The sequence below is a fragment of the Pipistrellus kuhlii genome, unplaced genomic scaffold (assembly GCF_014108245.1).
Source record: "Pipistrellus kuhlii isolate mPipKuh1 unplaced genomic scaffold, mPipKuh1.p scaffold_m20_p_8, whole genome shotgun sequence".
In the NCBI taxonomy this organism is placed as follows: Eukaryota; Metazoa; Chordata; class Mammalia; order Chiroptera; family Vespertilionidae; genus Pipistrellus; species Pipistrellus kuhlii.
In genome coordinates this window covers 61501308-61517703 of record NW_023425584.1, presented here as the reverse complement: position 1 = coordinate 61517703, position 16396 = coordinate 61501308, and positions in this window count along the sequence as shown.

The window sequence follows — 16396 nt, the reverse complement described above, 5'->3', positions numbered from 1 at the left end:
GGAGGACTCGGAGGAAGAGTCATTGGGACACTTTCCTCCCACTTTTCCTAGGTCACACAGGCTCACACACACTCTGGGGGAGAATGATGGTCCCTAGGACTCATGGCATGCTCTGGTGTTTTGGTTCAGAAAGGCACCATGGCATTAAGTGACCCAGTGACCTTGCTCTTAGAATGAAGCCTGAGCTCCTGGGCACAGTGTGGGGGTGGCCAGAAAGGAAGTGACTCTGTCACTGTGCTTGGCTCACAAGGAATTGTCACCATGGGAGCTTGTTAGCTTCTGTCAGTGGATCTGTGACTTCCCAAGCTGGTGGCTAACCTTAAGAGGCCTGTTATAGACATTGTGGGGCCCATGGCCAGGGAAAGGAATGACCACCTCCCCCTCTATCCCATGACCCCTGGCAGTCTGGTCAACATGATGGCCTTTTGTTCCTGGTGAAGACAGGCACTTTGGAAAGTGGGGTCATTCCTTTGCTTCTGTGGGTCATCTTCCCAGACTTGCCTAAGTCTTCTGCTCTGTTTGCACATCTGTTTTTTAGACTTTTAAAAAAAACTTATGAACTACTGTATTTCAAGCATACAGAAGAACACATAATATAATAGATAACCAAGCATCCACCATCCAGGTTTAACAAATACTAATATTTTGCCTCATATGTATCAGATATTTTTTTTAATTTACAGATAGACTTTTAAAACCCATGCATATGTATTTTTTAGTATGCTAAAAAGCATAAACAAGTTTATTTTTATATATATTTTATTGTTTGTTTATTTTTTACAAAAAGGAAGGGAGAGGGATAGAGAATTAGAAACATCGATGACAGAGAAACATCAATCAGCTGCATCCTGCATGCCCCCTACTGGACATGTGCCTGCAACCAAGGTACATACCCTTGATCAGAATCTAACCTGGGTCCCTTTAGTCTGCAGGCCGACGCTTTATCTACTGAGCCAAACCAGCTAGGGCAACAAGTTTAATTTCTATTAACTCATTGGCTATTCACAGCAGAGTCCTTTGAGTCTTCAAATAATGGAAACTTTGTGGATTTGGGCACAGCACTGAAGACCCAGAAATTTGCCCCAGAAATTCTGACTCTGCTATATGCTAGTTGCATTAATGACCATGCCAACCAGAAAGATTGCAAATAGTGTTTGTCTCAACACGTGAACAAAATTTCTCCAACTTATATTGTGTATCTTTCTCCACTGGTTTTCCAAATGTCCACAGAGTTAATACTCATCCTAGCCAAATGTCAGGAACCTTCTGGTTCCAAAGGTTATAGGTGTGAAAAAGTACACTCTATGTATTCAGAGTCTTGCCTCTTGAATAAGAAAGGACTACTAGATATTTTTGGGAAATTAACTCTTTAAATAATGTTCAAAAATTTTCAATGTCCACATCAAAAACACTCTTGGAAAGCTAAGGGTTAATTTGCCCATTGTGATAGAGGTTAGATATTTAAGGCGTTATAGAGAAACTTTACTCCTGAATTCTAGCCCTAAATTTCCAATTCAATTCATTTCTACCAGAATGCCTGCAAATGGTTTGAACTTGAAGTGCCTGAAGCCAAACTCATTCTCTTTCCATCTGACTCTGCCTTCTTTCCAGTTTCTCTATTTTTCCATTAAAGGCACTACCAGTTTTCCAGCCACACAGAATCAAAGCCTTGGAGGCTGTCTCAATTTCCTGTCACCTTTGTCTTCAACACCCAGCAACTCACTACCTTCTACTGAATCTTTCCTCAAAATGTTTCTCACATCTGTTTACTCCATTCAAATCCCACTGCTACCATTCATGTGGAGATATTTTTCACCTTTATGGTTTGGTTATTACAGCAGATTCTGCCTTCCCCCTTTTTCCTTTCAATCTATTATCAATATCACATTAATCTTCCAAAAGAAGCATTTTGTGCCATTCTGCTCAAAGTGATTCAGTGGCTCCCATAGTTTATCAAATCCCAGCTTTAGTTTACAAACACACAAACCAGAACCTTCAATGGTTTGTTGTTTTTTTTTAAATAATATTCTCTATCCCCACTTTTCTATATGTTTCCCACATTTTTACTCCACTGAAGCTTCTGCCCAGAAACACAGTACTACTTGCCCTCTTTGATTCTCTGAGTGAAGTTCCATTATTTTCTCTGCCTGAATCTCCTTTCCTTTCCTTCATGGGGCACCTAATATGAATGAATCTTGTGGTAGTTCAAAGCACAACACTGAACAAGATAGACATAATTCCTTATGACCTAGTGGAAAAAGCGAAAGAATAAATAGGCAATTGACATTCCAGGCTTTGCAGGAAGTTCTATGGATGGCAAAGACAAGAATCCCAGACTCAGGCATGGAGCTCAGAGCCAGCTTTCTAGAGGAAGGGCCATCCAAATTATGATTCATTCTTTAGGGTGGTTAGCTAAGTGAAGAAGAAGAAAAGGAGGAAAAGAACTTTGCAGCAGAGAGAATCATTCTGCTCAACTCCTATGCATCCTTTAATACTAGCTCAGATGTCTTCTTGAACAGGCAAGTGTATTCTGGGAGCACAGGTGGAAAGTTACACAGACCCAAATGATAATTCTGACTCTGCTATATGCTAGTTTACACAATTTTACTAAGAATCAATCTCTTAATCTGTAAAAATATGAACTCATAGCAAGAATTTACTTATTCAATAAATATTAGGTACTCTTTAAAAAAATATTTTATTGATTTTTTTTTTAACAGAGAGGAAGGGAGAATTAGAAACATTGATCAGCTGCCTCCTGCATGCCCTCCCTACTGGGGATGTGCCCACAACCGAGGTACATGCCCTTGGCCAGAATCCAACCCAGGACCCTTCAATCCACAGGCCAACGCACAATCCACTGAGCTAAACCGGCTTCAGCAAGAGTCAGGTACTCTTGGTGATAAGAACACAACTATAATCATTATAGAAATCCTAGCTTTCGAGGAACTCTCATTCTAGAAGAGAAAAATAAACATAAAATAAATATGTAAATTCTACAGTATAATGGAGGGTAAGTTCTATGGAGAAAGTAAATCAGAGAGAAAGGGATAGAGAATGCAGAAGGGTTGCAATTTTATTTATTCATTTATTTTTTTAACTCATTTATTTATTTTTAAAAATAGTATTGAGCATGCCAGGTAGTTTTAGGCCCTGGAATGCAGCAGGAAGCAACGGACAAAACTCCCTACCTTTATGGAGCTCACATTCTTGTGGAGGGAGAGAGATAAAGAAAGAAGATAAAGAATTGGGAAATATGGAGATGTTATTTAAAGCTAGAGGAATGGATGGAAAAATGAGCAGAGGTATTCAAATATTAGGGAGGCCAGCTAAGCCTACTGAGAAAGCAATAGTTAATTAAGAACACAGAGACAGTGATGAGTAAAACCATGTGCCCAAATGGAGTAAGGAATTCCAAGAGCAGCAAGTATGAAGGTGCCAAAGTAGGACTCTGTTGGTGTGGGCAGGAAATGTGAGCAAGGGGTGGATTGGTAAGGACTGTGCGGCGGTCAGCTTGTTGTGAGGACTCTGGCTTTCATTCTGTATGACATGGATAGCCAGTTTGGCACAGACAAATGCTTTGATGAGACTTAATGTTTTAACAGGATCACTCTGGCTGCTGGGTTAGCAATAGTCTGAAGGGGGATCAGGGCAGAACCTGGGGGTGCAGAGACTACTGTAATAATTGAGGCAAGGCAGAATGGTGGTTTGGGTCAGGGCAGTAGCAGTGGAGTGGGGAGAAGTGATAAAGTTCTGGTTCTATTTTAAAGGCAGGACCAACAGGACTTGTGATGGACCAGATATGGGGTGCAGTAGAAATAATTTGATTCCAGTTTTCGCTGGAGCCACTGGAAGAATGAACTTGCCCTTGACTGAGATAGGAGAAGACTATGGGAAGAACAGGTTGGGGGAAGTATTAAGAGTTCAGCTTTTGACATGTTGACTCTGATTTTGAGTGCCAGTAAATTTCTCTGAAAAAGAGATGGATCAGTAAGACTTGAAGGAGATGACTATACAAGAGGATATGTGAGAGAGCACCTAGCCCAGTGCAGTGTCAAACAGGCTCAGGTCCAGTTAATTCCGTTCGCCAGCCATAAAGATCTGCTTATGCTCCAGGAGGCAGCAATGGATGCTAATTCATCATGGCATCCTCCCTTCAGTGGGCAGACCCTACCTTCTCCATTGTAGTTGCTAAACGATACTTTCTGAGTGCCTGAGAAAAAGGAATCAACTATGATCAATAAAGGAGATTGTCCCAGCCATCTTCCCTTCCAAGGATGAGATTCTGGCCAACATGCTTTGCCCTTGGGGGAGGGGAACCAGGGGACTGAGCCTCTGTCTTCCAGTTAATGCAGTAAGGAGGTTCTCCAAATGTGGTACCACCTGCAGCAGCAGCAGCAGCAGGGACTGAGGCCAAATTTCTGGACTCTTTCCCAGACCTTCTCAATCTGAATTTCTAGGGGAAGAAGCTGGGCTCTCTCATATATATATATATATATATATATATATATATATATATATATATATATATATATATATAAATCTTGAGTGATTTTTCAGAAACTAAGATTGAAGAACTACTGACACTAAAGATGACTGTTTTCCTTGGAGGCAGAGCATGTCTAGTTGTGAGGCCTCTCTGCAATTTGATGATAATGTGTGTGCATCACCTAGTCAACTCGCTCCGGCTGAGTCAGACCCTGGCTGGCTCCGAGCACCACGGGCATTGTCAGGTGACTGCTTCAGCAGGAGAGGCCTTTTGCCAAATACCTCTCTGGTGAACTCTGCAGCTTGAGGAGAGAAGTATGAGGGAAGGCATAAATGCCAAATCTTTTATTGTCCTAGGAGTTTTCAAACAATAAATGTCATTCTGTTGCACATTCTCAAGAAATAAGGCAGCACACCTATTTTAATCTTAAGTTATGATGCAGCAGCAAACTTGGTTTCTTCCCATAGTCGGCGAGTCTCTCCCACATTGACTTCTGGTACCTTATCTGAAGAGGGACAAATAGGTGCTGCAAGAGCCCGGAAAAGAATTGGATGAAAGAGAAAAAGGCAAGAAATCAGACAAAGAGAATCGGAATGATGAAAGCGCCATGGGCAAAGTTATATCTGGCCAATACCTGGTTGAAAAGTCAAAAATCCCTAAAATGGGAGTGACAGGGATTACAGGGAAGGGGAGGGGATTATGAAGGAGACCAAGAGCTCATACGTTAGAAAAAAGAGACTGTGGGTAGAAGGAGCTCCAATGGAAAGAGGAGGCTGTTTTTAAAAAGGGAGGAAGAAATGGGAAAAAAGAAGAAGAAGAAGAAGAAGAAGAAGAAGAAGAAGAAGAAGAAGAAGAAGCAGCAGCAGAAGCAGCAGCACTTTGGGATAAAGGAAAGAAGACAGAGTACAGTCATTTGGCAGTTCAGAAAAAAACAAAACAAAACTGGGAGGGGGAAGTGGCTAAGAGAGATCACATAAGCAAAAATCACTAGCAATACCGCTTTACCAACCAGGAGCTTGAAGCCGATAACCTCTGTCCGGAGGTCACAGCACCAAGCCTGGGGACTCGGCAATAACGAAAAGTAGGTCTCATGATTTGAGTGTGTACCCCAGCACCAATATGTGTTCCTGTTAAATAACAACTTTTAGTCTCAGCTTGCTTTGTTTTATTATTTTTTTTAAATTATATTGATTTCAGAGAGGAAGGGAGAGGGAAAGAGACATAGAACCATCAATGATGAGAGAGAATCATTGATTGGCTGCATGCCCTCCACTGGTGATTACTAAGCCTACACCTGGTTATGTGCCTGGACCGGGAATTGAACTCTGACCTCCTGGTTCATAGGTTGATGCTCAACCATGGAGCCACACCGGCCTGGCTAATGTGATTTTTTTTTTTTTCCATCACCATGTATCCCCTGTATGCCTTTCACCTCCCTCCCACAATCACCACACCGTGGACCATGTCCATGAGTTCTCTTTCTCACTTTTTTTCCTTTTTCGCTCAATCTCTCCACTCCTTCACCTCCAACAGCCTGACCAGAGCTGTCTGCCTGCTCTCCATCTGTGAGTTAGCTTGTTTGGTAGTGATGTCAATAAATAACATCACTCAAAACCAAACCAAACAGAAAGCCTTTTATGGCCCACCTTCCCACGCCATGAAAATGTTACCCCCGAAGGGGCTGTTCGCGGTGTTCATTGCTCTCCCTCCAGCACCTAGGAGAGTGCCGGGCACACAGTAGTCGCCCAAGGAGTATCTGTGGGTGAATGAGTAAATCCCTCCCGCTTCCTGAAGGGAAGAGCCACGCTTGCACACATTTCCATCTGTGGAGGATCACTGTTTCCTGTCGTTTCCTTCCACATGCCTCACCCCGCCAGTTAACTACCCCCTGAATAAACCTCCGCAGTTTTCACTTCAGATATAACTTTCTGGTGACCCCATAAAAAATTGGCAGAAATTCCCGGGAAGGATGATATTGTAATTGGTCTTGTGGGGGATCCACGGAGGGATACATTTCACATGATTCTTGTTTCCAGATGGGCTTTAGTCCCTAGGGCAGCCATTCCAGAACATTTTCTCAGTCTTAAGTTTACTCTAAGAAATATAAATAGTGATTTAGGGCTTGATTGCTCCCACAAAAGGCTCCCGTGTTTTTGGTGCAGGGTGGGAAGTCAGGCAGAGGGGAAGGCGGCTGAGAAGCAGGGAGGGTGCTGTGTGGGAACGAGATGCTGGGGTGCAGGGCCTTCCTGGAGGAGGAGGGTTTGGGAGGGGGAAGGGTGGGCTAGAGATAGAATTGTCTGCATGGTCAGTAGCTCTGAGCAGTAATAAGCCTTGGATGCCGACATGCCAGGTTGGAGCCCCTGTGGGTCCATCTCACCCTTCCACAAGAAGTCTCCGAATGCCAAGGCTGGTATCCACAGCTACTTAGCTCAGCTGAGTGAGGCACTATTTGACTAACGTTTACTTGTGGCATTTCTTTTCTTTCTTTTTTAAAAAAAAATATATTTTATTGATTTTTTTACAGAGAGGAAGGGAGAGAGATAGAAAGCTAGAAATGTCGATGAGAAAGAAACATCGACACACTCCCTACCGGGGATGTGCCTGCAACCAATGTACATGTCCTTGGCCGGAATCGAATCTGGACCTTTCAGTCTGCAGACCGACGCTCTACCACTGAGCCAAACCGGCTTTGGCTACTTGTGGCATTTCTTGAGCTTTTACTAGACTAATGTGATAAATCCTTCAATAAATACTAGTATTTATGTGTCAGCCTCTGTGCTGGCTTCTAGGGACACAGCCATGAACAAGGATGTGAGATACGTTTTTATCAGAGAACTCTTGTCTGTTTCATGGCCTCAGATATAAGCCCTAGTCAGATATTTCTTCAAATGCCTACTGTTGTTTTCAAAGGGATACATGCAGAGGAGATAGATTAGAGTAAATTCCTCAGGAATTTTCAGCTCTGGTCAGAGGAACCCCCATATTCTAAGGCTATAATGTAGTGGATCAAAAATCATCCAAACACACACTAGGCACTCGATTCGTGTAAGGCTCAACCAGAATTCCAGTGTGACAGCCATTCCTTTGTGAAGGAGGGTTGCATAGCTCACCTGGACCACTGCAAAGCCTCCTAACAGGAATCCTTGCTTCCACTCTTGCTCTGCAGAGTCTTTTCTTTTCTTTCTTTCCTTTTTTTAAATATATTTTATTGATTTTTATTTTTACAGAGAGGAAGGGAGAGAGAGAGAGAGCTAGAAACGTCGATGAGAGAGAAACATTGACCAGCTGCCTCTTGCACACCCCCTACCGGGAATGTGCCCACAACCAATGTAAATGTCTTTGACCAGAATCGAACCTGGGACCTTTCAGTCCACAGACCTACACTCTACCACTAAGCCAAACTGGTTTCGGCTACAGAGTCTTTTCTTCCCCACAGTGGGCAAAGTATTTCACCACAGCCCGGCTGATAATACTCCAATGACTTCCTGTTGCAATAGTATAAAATGCCATCTTCTTAGGAGCTTCACTGCCTCAGGACCTGGCTTCCCCTTACATCGCTGACTTCTCTAGAAACTTATTCCGGCCTTGGAGTTGACCTGAAAGCTCTCCCAACCTTTTCTTTGCTTACCTGGCTCTTCATTATTCAGGATCCAGTTCAAATGTCTTCTAAGAGAGGTCCTTCCTCACCATCCCATCTCAAGTAGCTCCTTACCTCTTCTGCACAGTCTCTTAACCCCATATATATCTGACATGTTGCCTATGTGTACTAAATCTTTGTAATGACTTAAGGTCAAAGATTTTTTTTTTTTCTCAGTGGACTCACCATCAACAAAAAAGATTTGTCAACTACTGGGAATTTGAGAGTTTTCTAATTCTGCTGGAACAGGAAGTTTTAAACATATGTGAAATATATTTTTTCCTCCATATAGGTTCATTTACAGATCCTATTCCATACAATTGTCTCCTGATTCATGGAAAAGAAGACACCTCAATTTAGCATGTTTTTCATGCTACACACCTGGAATGGAATCCTTCTCTCCTTTCTCAGTTTTGTTTGATGATCAAATCTCAGAACTGTGGGAAATAGACAAGGTCTGCTCCAACCCTCTCTTCCTGTCTCTTCTTGATCTACAACTTACATAGAAATGCAGCTGAGAATTACTTACTGGCAGCTGTAGCCACAGATTTTCTCTCCACATTTCAGAGAAATACCTGGGCAGGGAATTAAGAGTTGTCTCGAGTTTTCACAAACAATGCCTCTGGACCATGGTGGTCATCACCCTGTAGAAGGGATGAGATCCAGAGAGCAGGATATGAAGTTTTCTCATCCCAAGGAAACCCCAGAGAGATACTCTCTTAAGGTTTATAGGAAATGCGTTTTTGACTCACAGGTCACAGAATAGCTCACCATGAATTTTAATTGGCTGCCAAGTCATTGCTAATTCATCTCTGACTTCCACAGAAAAAAAAGTGATTGTTATCAAAAGGAATTTAACAGGATATCTCTCTCTCTCTCTCTCTCTCTCTCTCTCTCTCTCTCTCTCTCTCTCTCTCTCTCTCTCTCTCTCTTTTTCTTTACCTGAGCATAATTTTATAGCTGCTGAAAATCTAACAGAGGGGATGGTAACTAAACATATAGAAGTAGGGTGCATTCATTTTCAGAACATTCTGCTTCTAGAGGAGCCTGGAAAACTGTAAGATTCACTTTGGATTATAAATGTTTTATTCTGGGAGAAACCAAGATGGCAGCATAGGTAAACACCTTACCTTGCTGCCTTGCAAAACCACTGCAAAACTACAACTAAAAGATGAAACTAACATCATCCAGAACCACAGGAAGTCTGGCTAAGTGGAAACTCTACAACTAGAAGGGAAGAGAAAAGCACACTGAGACTCAGAGGAGCTGCGGAAGTAAAATGCAGAGGTATTGAGGTGTGTGCAGAGAGGGCTGGCAAGTGAATACACAGCTGGCTTTTTCAATCTGCAGAGAGACACAAGCTCCCAACTGCTCTAAACTCCAGTTCTGGGCGAGACTCTGGGGACCCAGACTCATAGGGGGAGAAACTGGACTGTCTGGCAGTGGGTGGAACTCGAGGCCGACTTTCTCTCAGAGGTGCTTGCAGCAATTACCAAAGGACATTGAGACCTGGGGGCCTCTTAAGGCAGGGCTGATGGGAAGCCATTGCTGTTTGCTCCACCCTGAGACTCCACCCCATCTTAGCTGTGTGCAGAGGCTTTTGCATATGAATAGCCTGATCCTTTGAAATCTAAACTTACCTTAAAAACTGCAGCTGAGTCAGTGAGACTCAGAACATCCAAAAGAAGGCCCAAGGCCCTAGAGCAGCTTGCATTGCTTCACAGCTGGGCCTCATCTGGGTACCTCCAAAACCCAAACAAAAAAGAGGAATATGCAGATCTCTCTCTGTAGCTCTCTGAGGCATGGGGAAACACATCACAAACATTTAGTTAAACTGTAAAATGTTTGCACCTGGCTATGAAGCAAGTTGGGTTCCTGGGCTGAAGAAACTTCAAGGAGGCTAGTAGCTAGGGAGAGGAAGCTGGGTGTTGCTACATGATGTCATTACCCACAGTGATTGTTTCTAAGCTGGGCTGGGCTGGGCTGGGCTGTGGGCCACATTTTGCACCATGAAGTCTTGGCATCAATGGCTGCGATTTGGTAGGGTGTCACTCTGGGGTGGTGGGGCCTGTATCCCACTTGGGGGAAGCTGAGAGTTGCTTTGTGGGCTAGGTTCATGGTGCCATTTATTCTTAAATGGCCAGTGCACATCATGGCAGCTCCTGTGTTGAGTGTCTGCCCTCTGGTGGTCAATGTGCATCATAGCTACCAGTTGGAAGGTTGGATGAACACTTACCCTTTTATATCCTATATAATAGCCTAATATGCAAATAGACCAAATGGCAGAATGACCAGTCACTATGATGCACACTGAGCGCTAGGGGGCAGATGCTCAATGCATGAGCTGCCCCTCGTGGTCAAAGGGCAGGTCCACAGCTGCTTGGCTGACCAGTATGAGCGTGCTCCCACAGCAGGCTGATCCCCGCAGGCCACGCCCCCAACCAGTAAGTGAATCTTGTGCACTGGGCCTCTGGTATATAGATAATATGAGAAGCCAAACCCTCAAAGATGTTGAGAAAAAAAGGTGGAAAGAGCCTGGGTTCTTGATCACAGTGTTGAGCTACTGCAACAGCCTTGGGATATTTCTCTCTGTACTTCCTCTTGTGTAAGAAAAATAGACTTCTTATAGTAATTTAAAAATATGTCCATAACTTCTTTGACCCTCTTTCCATCAAAAGGAAAAATTTAATCCCCTTTCCTTAGTTATGGGTTAGCCTTAGCTCATTGCTTACAACAAACAGGATACAGCAGCCAGGTCTTGTTCTTTTCTTTCTCTTTTCTCTTTCCCTCTCTCTCTTGTGCTTTCTCTTTCCCTCTCTCTCAACATATGCCTCAGAGGCCCTTAGCTGACAGATAAGCAGTCCAGCTCTACTGAAGCGGCCATGCTAGAGAGACCACATTTTATTATTTATTTTACATGAGCATGAGCCTGCAGCTGCTGAAAGTCTTAACAGAGGGAATGGTAAATCAACATGTGAGCCAGGGATAGATCGCTGGAATGTCGAGCCCTAGGATTTGGATTACTTAGGGTTTAGCATGAATCATTCTTGGGGGACTAAGGGGAGAGTAATGAATGCTACTAATTAGACTGCTAAGCGTTCTCTGTAACTGGAGGATATTTGGTTGCAACTAGAACGCTGAAGTAATTATCTCTTTATTATGTACGAATCTGTTTCCAGGACCCACATGGGCATTTATGACTGGTTAACTCAAATAAATGGATGGCCACGCTAATGACAGCATTATAGAGTTATGGCCTGTCGCTTCCTTTTATTCTAGGGCAATAGGCTCCAGCCCTTGTAGTACAAGGTGGCCACTGAGCCTGAAAGCACAAATATTATTTTATCATGTAGTATTAATAAACCACTCATTATGTATTTATCTGTGTTCCCAGAATGTGGTGGCCACCCTGGAGATTCTTTTGGGGGATGTATCTTTACCAAAACTTAATATTTCTGCTCTCAACCCTCCCATCTTCTCTGAGAAATACTCCTGATCCACGTAGGTGGGCTCCAGGCGACTCTGCCTGTGTGACGCGAGCTCGCTGGCCTCGGATGATTGAACAAGAGGTGAGCATTTGATTCAAGCAGGGCCAATTACATTCTCTCCCGGAAGTAGGAATGGAGAGCCAGCCAGCCAGTCTCTGCTAATGACTAGAACAGTCACAGATACATTCGTTAACTGCCGTTCAGCCATATTTGGCCTTATGGGAAGAGAATCAGAGGAAGCTTGACCCTCACATTAGATGTATCCCTTTTCCCCCCACAAAAACAAACAAACAAACAAACAAACAAACAAAAAAAGCATAGAAGAGGCGGTCCAAGAGTACATCTTAGGAATGTGGTTGCTATTCATTGCTGTGTTTTATTTTATTTTTCCAGGGCCATGTATCTCCTCTAAGCCATCTTCCACCACCACCATCCTTGCCCCACTGCCCCGCACATGCTCAGTCACCACACTGCTGTGCAAGTCCGGGGGTTCTCTTAATTCCAACCTTTCCCAAGGTCTGGCTATGCTCCTGCCCTTAGTGCCTTGGCATGCTGTAGAATCCTCATACCAAATTCCCGCTCGGTGCTGGTGCTTAAGGCAAATTCAGTTGGTATTTGTTACTTGCCACCAAGAGTCTAACTAACCTAACTTTAAACTGTAAGGGAGGAAAGGTAATTTTCTGTTTATCTTTCTGAGTCCTTAAGAGGAGACTCCTGGAATAAAAACAAATAGAAGTTTATTAACATGTTTAGCTCACATACACAGGGAAGATGCCCAGGGGAAAATGAGTAACTCCCCAAGGTGATTTAAAATTCACAATTAAATAGCATCTTAATATTGAAAGGGGTGAGGAGAGTTTGGATTCTTGGGGGAGCGTAAATGAATTTTAGGAAAAGTGAGTGGGCCCTTAGAAGAACAGACGGGAGGCATTTGTGACAAAATTCATCTCGGTGTGGTGTCCACTTCTCATCTCTTCCAGGACAGTCTTTCCCGGCTGACAAAACTCCTGGGAGGGAATTGATGACAATGGAGTTCCTTTTGGAGGATTTGTCTTTCAGCAGATAAGCCTCTACCTGCATTTGCTGTTTTTCAAATGCCTGCAGCTCACAATAATCAATAGATCCGAGCTGCATATCTTGGGGGTGGCACATTGTGCTACCCTTCAAGACCTTGTCCACTGTCTCCCCAGGGTCTGCCACTGGCCGCCAGGGTCAGCAAGGTCCAGGGAGATAAGTGAGAATCCATTGTCACTGAAGTGGAGGCAATTTAAGAGCATCCACAAGGGCCCCAGACACAATCTGCTTTAAACACAAAGAGCCGCCACAGCCATCCCACAAGCATGGCAAGCTCTCTGTCTGGCCCCAAATTGATTTTTCCCCCCCCTAATAGAAAAGAGTTTCCCTGAAGTACCAACTAAAGAATCTGCTCTTCACAAAGCAATTCCAAATCCTCACACTCCAGCAGATCTTTGCTAACATGAAAACATGTCCTTGAATAGCCACAGCTGAATTGTCCCCATCGGTTATTTGCACTGTCCTTCACTAACACAAATTCCATTGGGTAGAACCAAAGGAAACTGCACCCCAGGCTTAGTTCTATGTAGAATGCCTCCAAACGCACTTTGTTTGGTATTGCTTCTGTCTTGTGGTTTTTTTTTTACCCCTCACCTGAGGATATATATTTTTAAATAGATTTTTATTGGTGTTTAGAGAGGAAGAGAAAGATAGAAACATCAATGATGAGAAAAAAATCATTGATCGGCTGCCTCCTGCATGCCCCCTACTGGGGATTGAACCTGCAACCTGGGTATTTGCCCTGACAGGGAATTGAACCGAGACCCTGAGGTCCATGAGACAATGCTCCAACCGACTGAGCCACACCTGCCGGGGCTGTTTCTGCTATTTTTAATGGTAGGCCAAAGGAGGCTTTCTTATGTCAGTCTAATGTCCCTTTTTGTTTACAGCTAGTAACTTTATCAGGCTGGGCAACAAGGAGGGGGAACATGGCAAAAGGCTTTAAATGTAAACGTGAAAAGCAAGAATTAACTAAAGAGAAAGACTGAAACCCAAACAGCATGACAAGAAGCACAGAGTGGGGAGCAAGTCAGTAAGAGAGGCCCCTTTGGGCTAGATGAGGATCACGTTGTCCCAGAGCCACCTGGACTAGAACAGGAAATGAAGACACATTTGTCGGGTTAACTGACTAAATGAAGAAATGATTGAAAGGATTGATAAGCCGAAACCGGTTTGGCTCAGTGGACAGAGTGTCAGTCTGCTGACTGAAAGGTCCCAGGTTCGATTCCGGTCAAGGGCATGTACCTTGGTTGCAGGCACATCCCCAGTAGGGGGTGTGCAAGAGTCAGCTGATCGATGATTCTCTCTCATCCATGTTTCTAACTCTCTATCCCTCTCTCTTTTTCTCTGTAAAAAAATTAATAAAATATATTTTATTTTAAAAGAAAGGATTGATAAAACAAAGGACAAAAGACTCGATTACCCGCTGTTCATAGGACATGCATTTGTTTCTGTTGAATTTGAAGTATCAACTCTGAATTCGTCCACTCCCCTTAAAATCTGATGTAGCCCCTGAGTTTGAAGAGTCAAATTCTAAAAGCTTGTCAGGCACCCACGGTTAATGATCTTTTGCCATTTTGGATGGGGATATAAGACTTCCTCACTGTATAGCTAAGCAGGGGGCCCCTCTGTGCCTCCAGGGAAAACCTCTCTGTTCAGTGTCTGCTCTATATGGGCCACCATCTCCACAAAGGACAGGAATGGGAGGAAGCGCCTCTGCCCCCGTGTCTCCAGTCAGGCGCCAGCCCTGTCGGGGGGCACAGGGAACCAGCGCCGCCCCTTTTAATTACAGTCTCTGGAAGAAGAGGCCGGACCCCCTCTGATTTGGAGCAAGGCTGGTGTCATCATCTTATTAACAATATCATACCCCAGCGCTCCGGTAATTACAGAGTCTTCCCGAAGCAATCAAATTGCCTGTTTGAAAGAAAGACTGTTTCCTTCCCCTAATGAATGTGAGCAGCTCCCCAGGGCCCACAGGTGATGTGTGTGAATGGCCCCGCCGTAACAATGAAAAACGATTATAAATAAGTGGCACGGAGCTGCTCTGCCCTTAAAAATCACTGCATGATCGATTTGAGAGACATGCATGGAGATGGGACTCGTGAGAGTTGGTGTTAATTGATCTGCCCGAAGGAAAAAGAGACTTAGTTCTTTGCTGGCACCATGGTATACCGAGGCTTAAAGAGACTTTGAAAACGCTGTCCTTTTCATCCTTCTCAAACCACTGGCCCCCATTTTGTAGGAGGGGAAACTGAGGTCCAGATGCATGTGTGTGTGTGTGTGTATGTGTCTGTTCTGAATAGGCTCTTTAAAGGTTCAGATGCCATCCTCTCCAATAGATTTTTAGTTCTCTCCCCTCCTCAACTACTCTGATAATTGTTTGTGTCTGAAAATTCACCATAAGGGGAGACATTAACAGAAGGCTATGAAGGAGAAGGTGCCAACTTTTAAAAATTAATTTAAAATGAGGTAGGGATGTGTGCGTGCGTGCGTGTGTGTGTGTGTGTGTGTGTGCATGCACATGTACACGTGTAAGTACATCCTGGTTTTGGGGTCAGGAAATAGTAAGGTTGGAAGGATGGGAGGAGGCAAGGACATTTCATTTCAGACCTTGACATTGAAGCAACTGCCCTTCGCCAAAAGTTGTAGCATATGAGGGAGAGGGCTTGGGACAGCCGGAGATCAGAGCTGGACTGATGAAAAATCACCTAAATCACCAAGGGTATTAAATAAAGAACAATACCCTTGGGATAAAATATTTTAAACTGTAAAGAAGAAACCTTGTTACTAGTTGCTACAGGACCCCATCTGAGTTCACGGGCTGCCCAGAAAGGCAGTTTATAATTAGATTTTCATTCGAGAGTCACACTGCAGACTATCGAGAAGGCTCTCAGAGACCATATTGAGAAACCAGCCCATTAGCACTTGCCATTTATAAAATATGACAATTGAATCCATTTGAAATTCATAGATATGAGTCCAGAATTCTCAACAACTTAAACTAAACATTCATTCCTCAGGATCCCAGAAGTTTCTATTTCCAGAGATTCTTTCCTGCAGCAGGAAGCTATCAGTACTCCTCTGGTGAGTTTCTTGGTTCAGGGTGACATTGCATTTTTGCACAACTCTCAGCAATATGACATTCACCAGGAGTTGGCAGAATCCCTGCCCGCCCCCCGCCCCCACCAAATTCAGAGGAACCTTATGTCTGCTAACTTTTAAAGGATAAGAACACAGAAATTACTTGGAATTGTTTCTGAAATGTGGCTATTGATATGGTTTGATAGTTTTAGAGGAAGCAACTAATCTTGTTGACCAAGTCGCTATGTAATCGGGTAAATCAATCAGCTGAAGTCATTGTCTGGTTGCTGATCAACTCAACCACTTTTTTTGTTTGTTTGTTTTGCTTTTGTTTGTTTTGTTTTTTATATGGTAGACACAGCTCAAGTTAAGCAAACTGATCTTGTCAATGCTTATGGAACAGAAGTGGACAATATTTTTGCCATCACTAGGTAGCTCAGTTGGTAGAACATTGTCCCGATAAGTCAAGTTTGTGGGTTTGATCCCTGGTCAGGGCACATACAAGAAGCAATTAATAGCCAAAACCGGTTTGGCTCAGTGAATAGAGCATTGGCCTGCGGACTGAAGAGTCCCAGGTTCGATTCTAGCCAAAGGCATGTACCTTGGTTGCGGGCACATCCCCAGTAG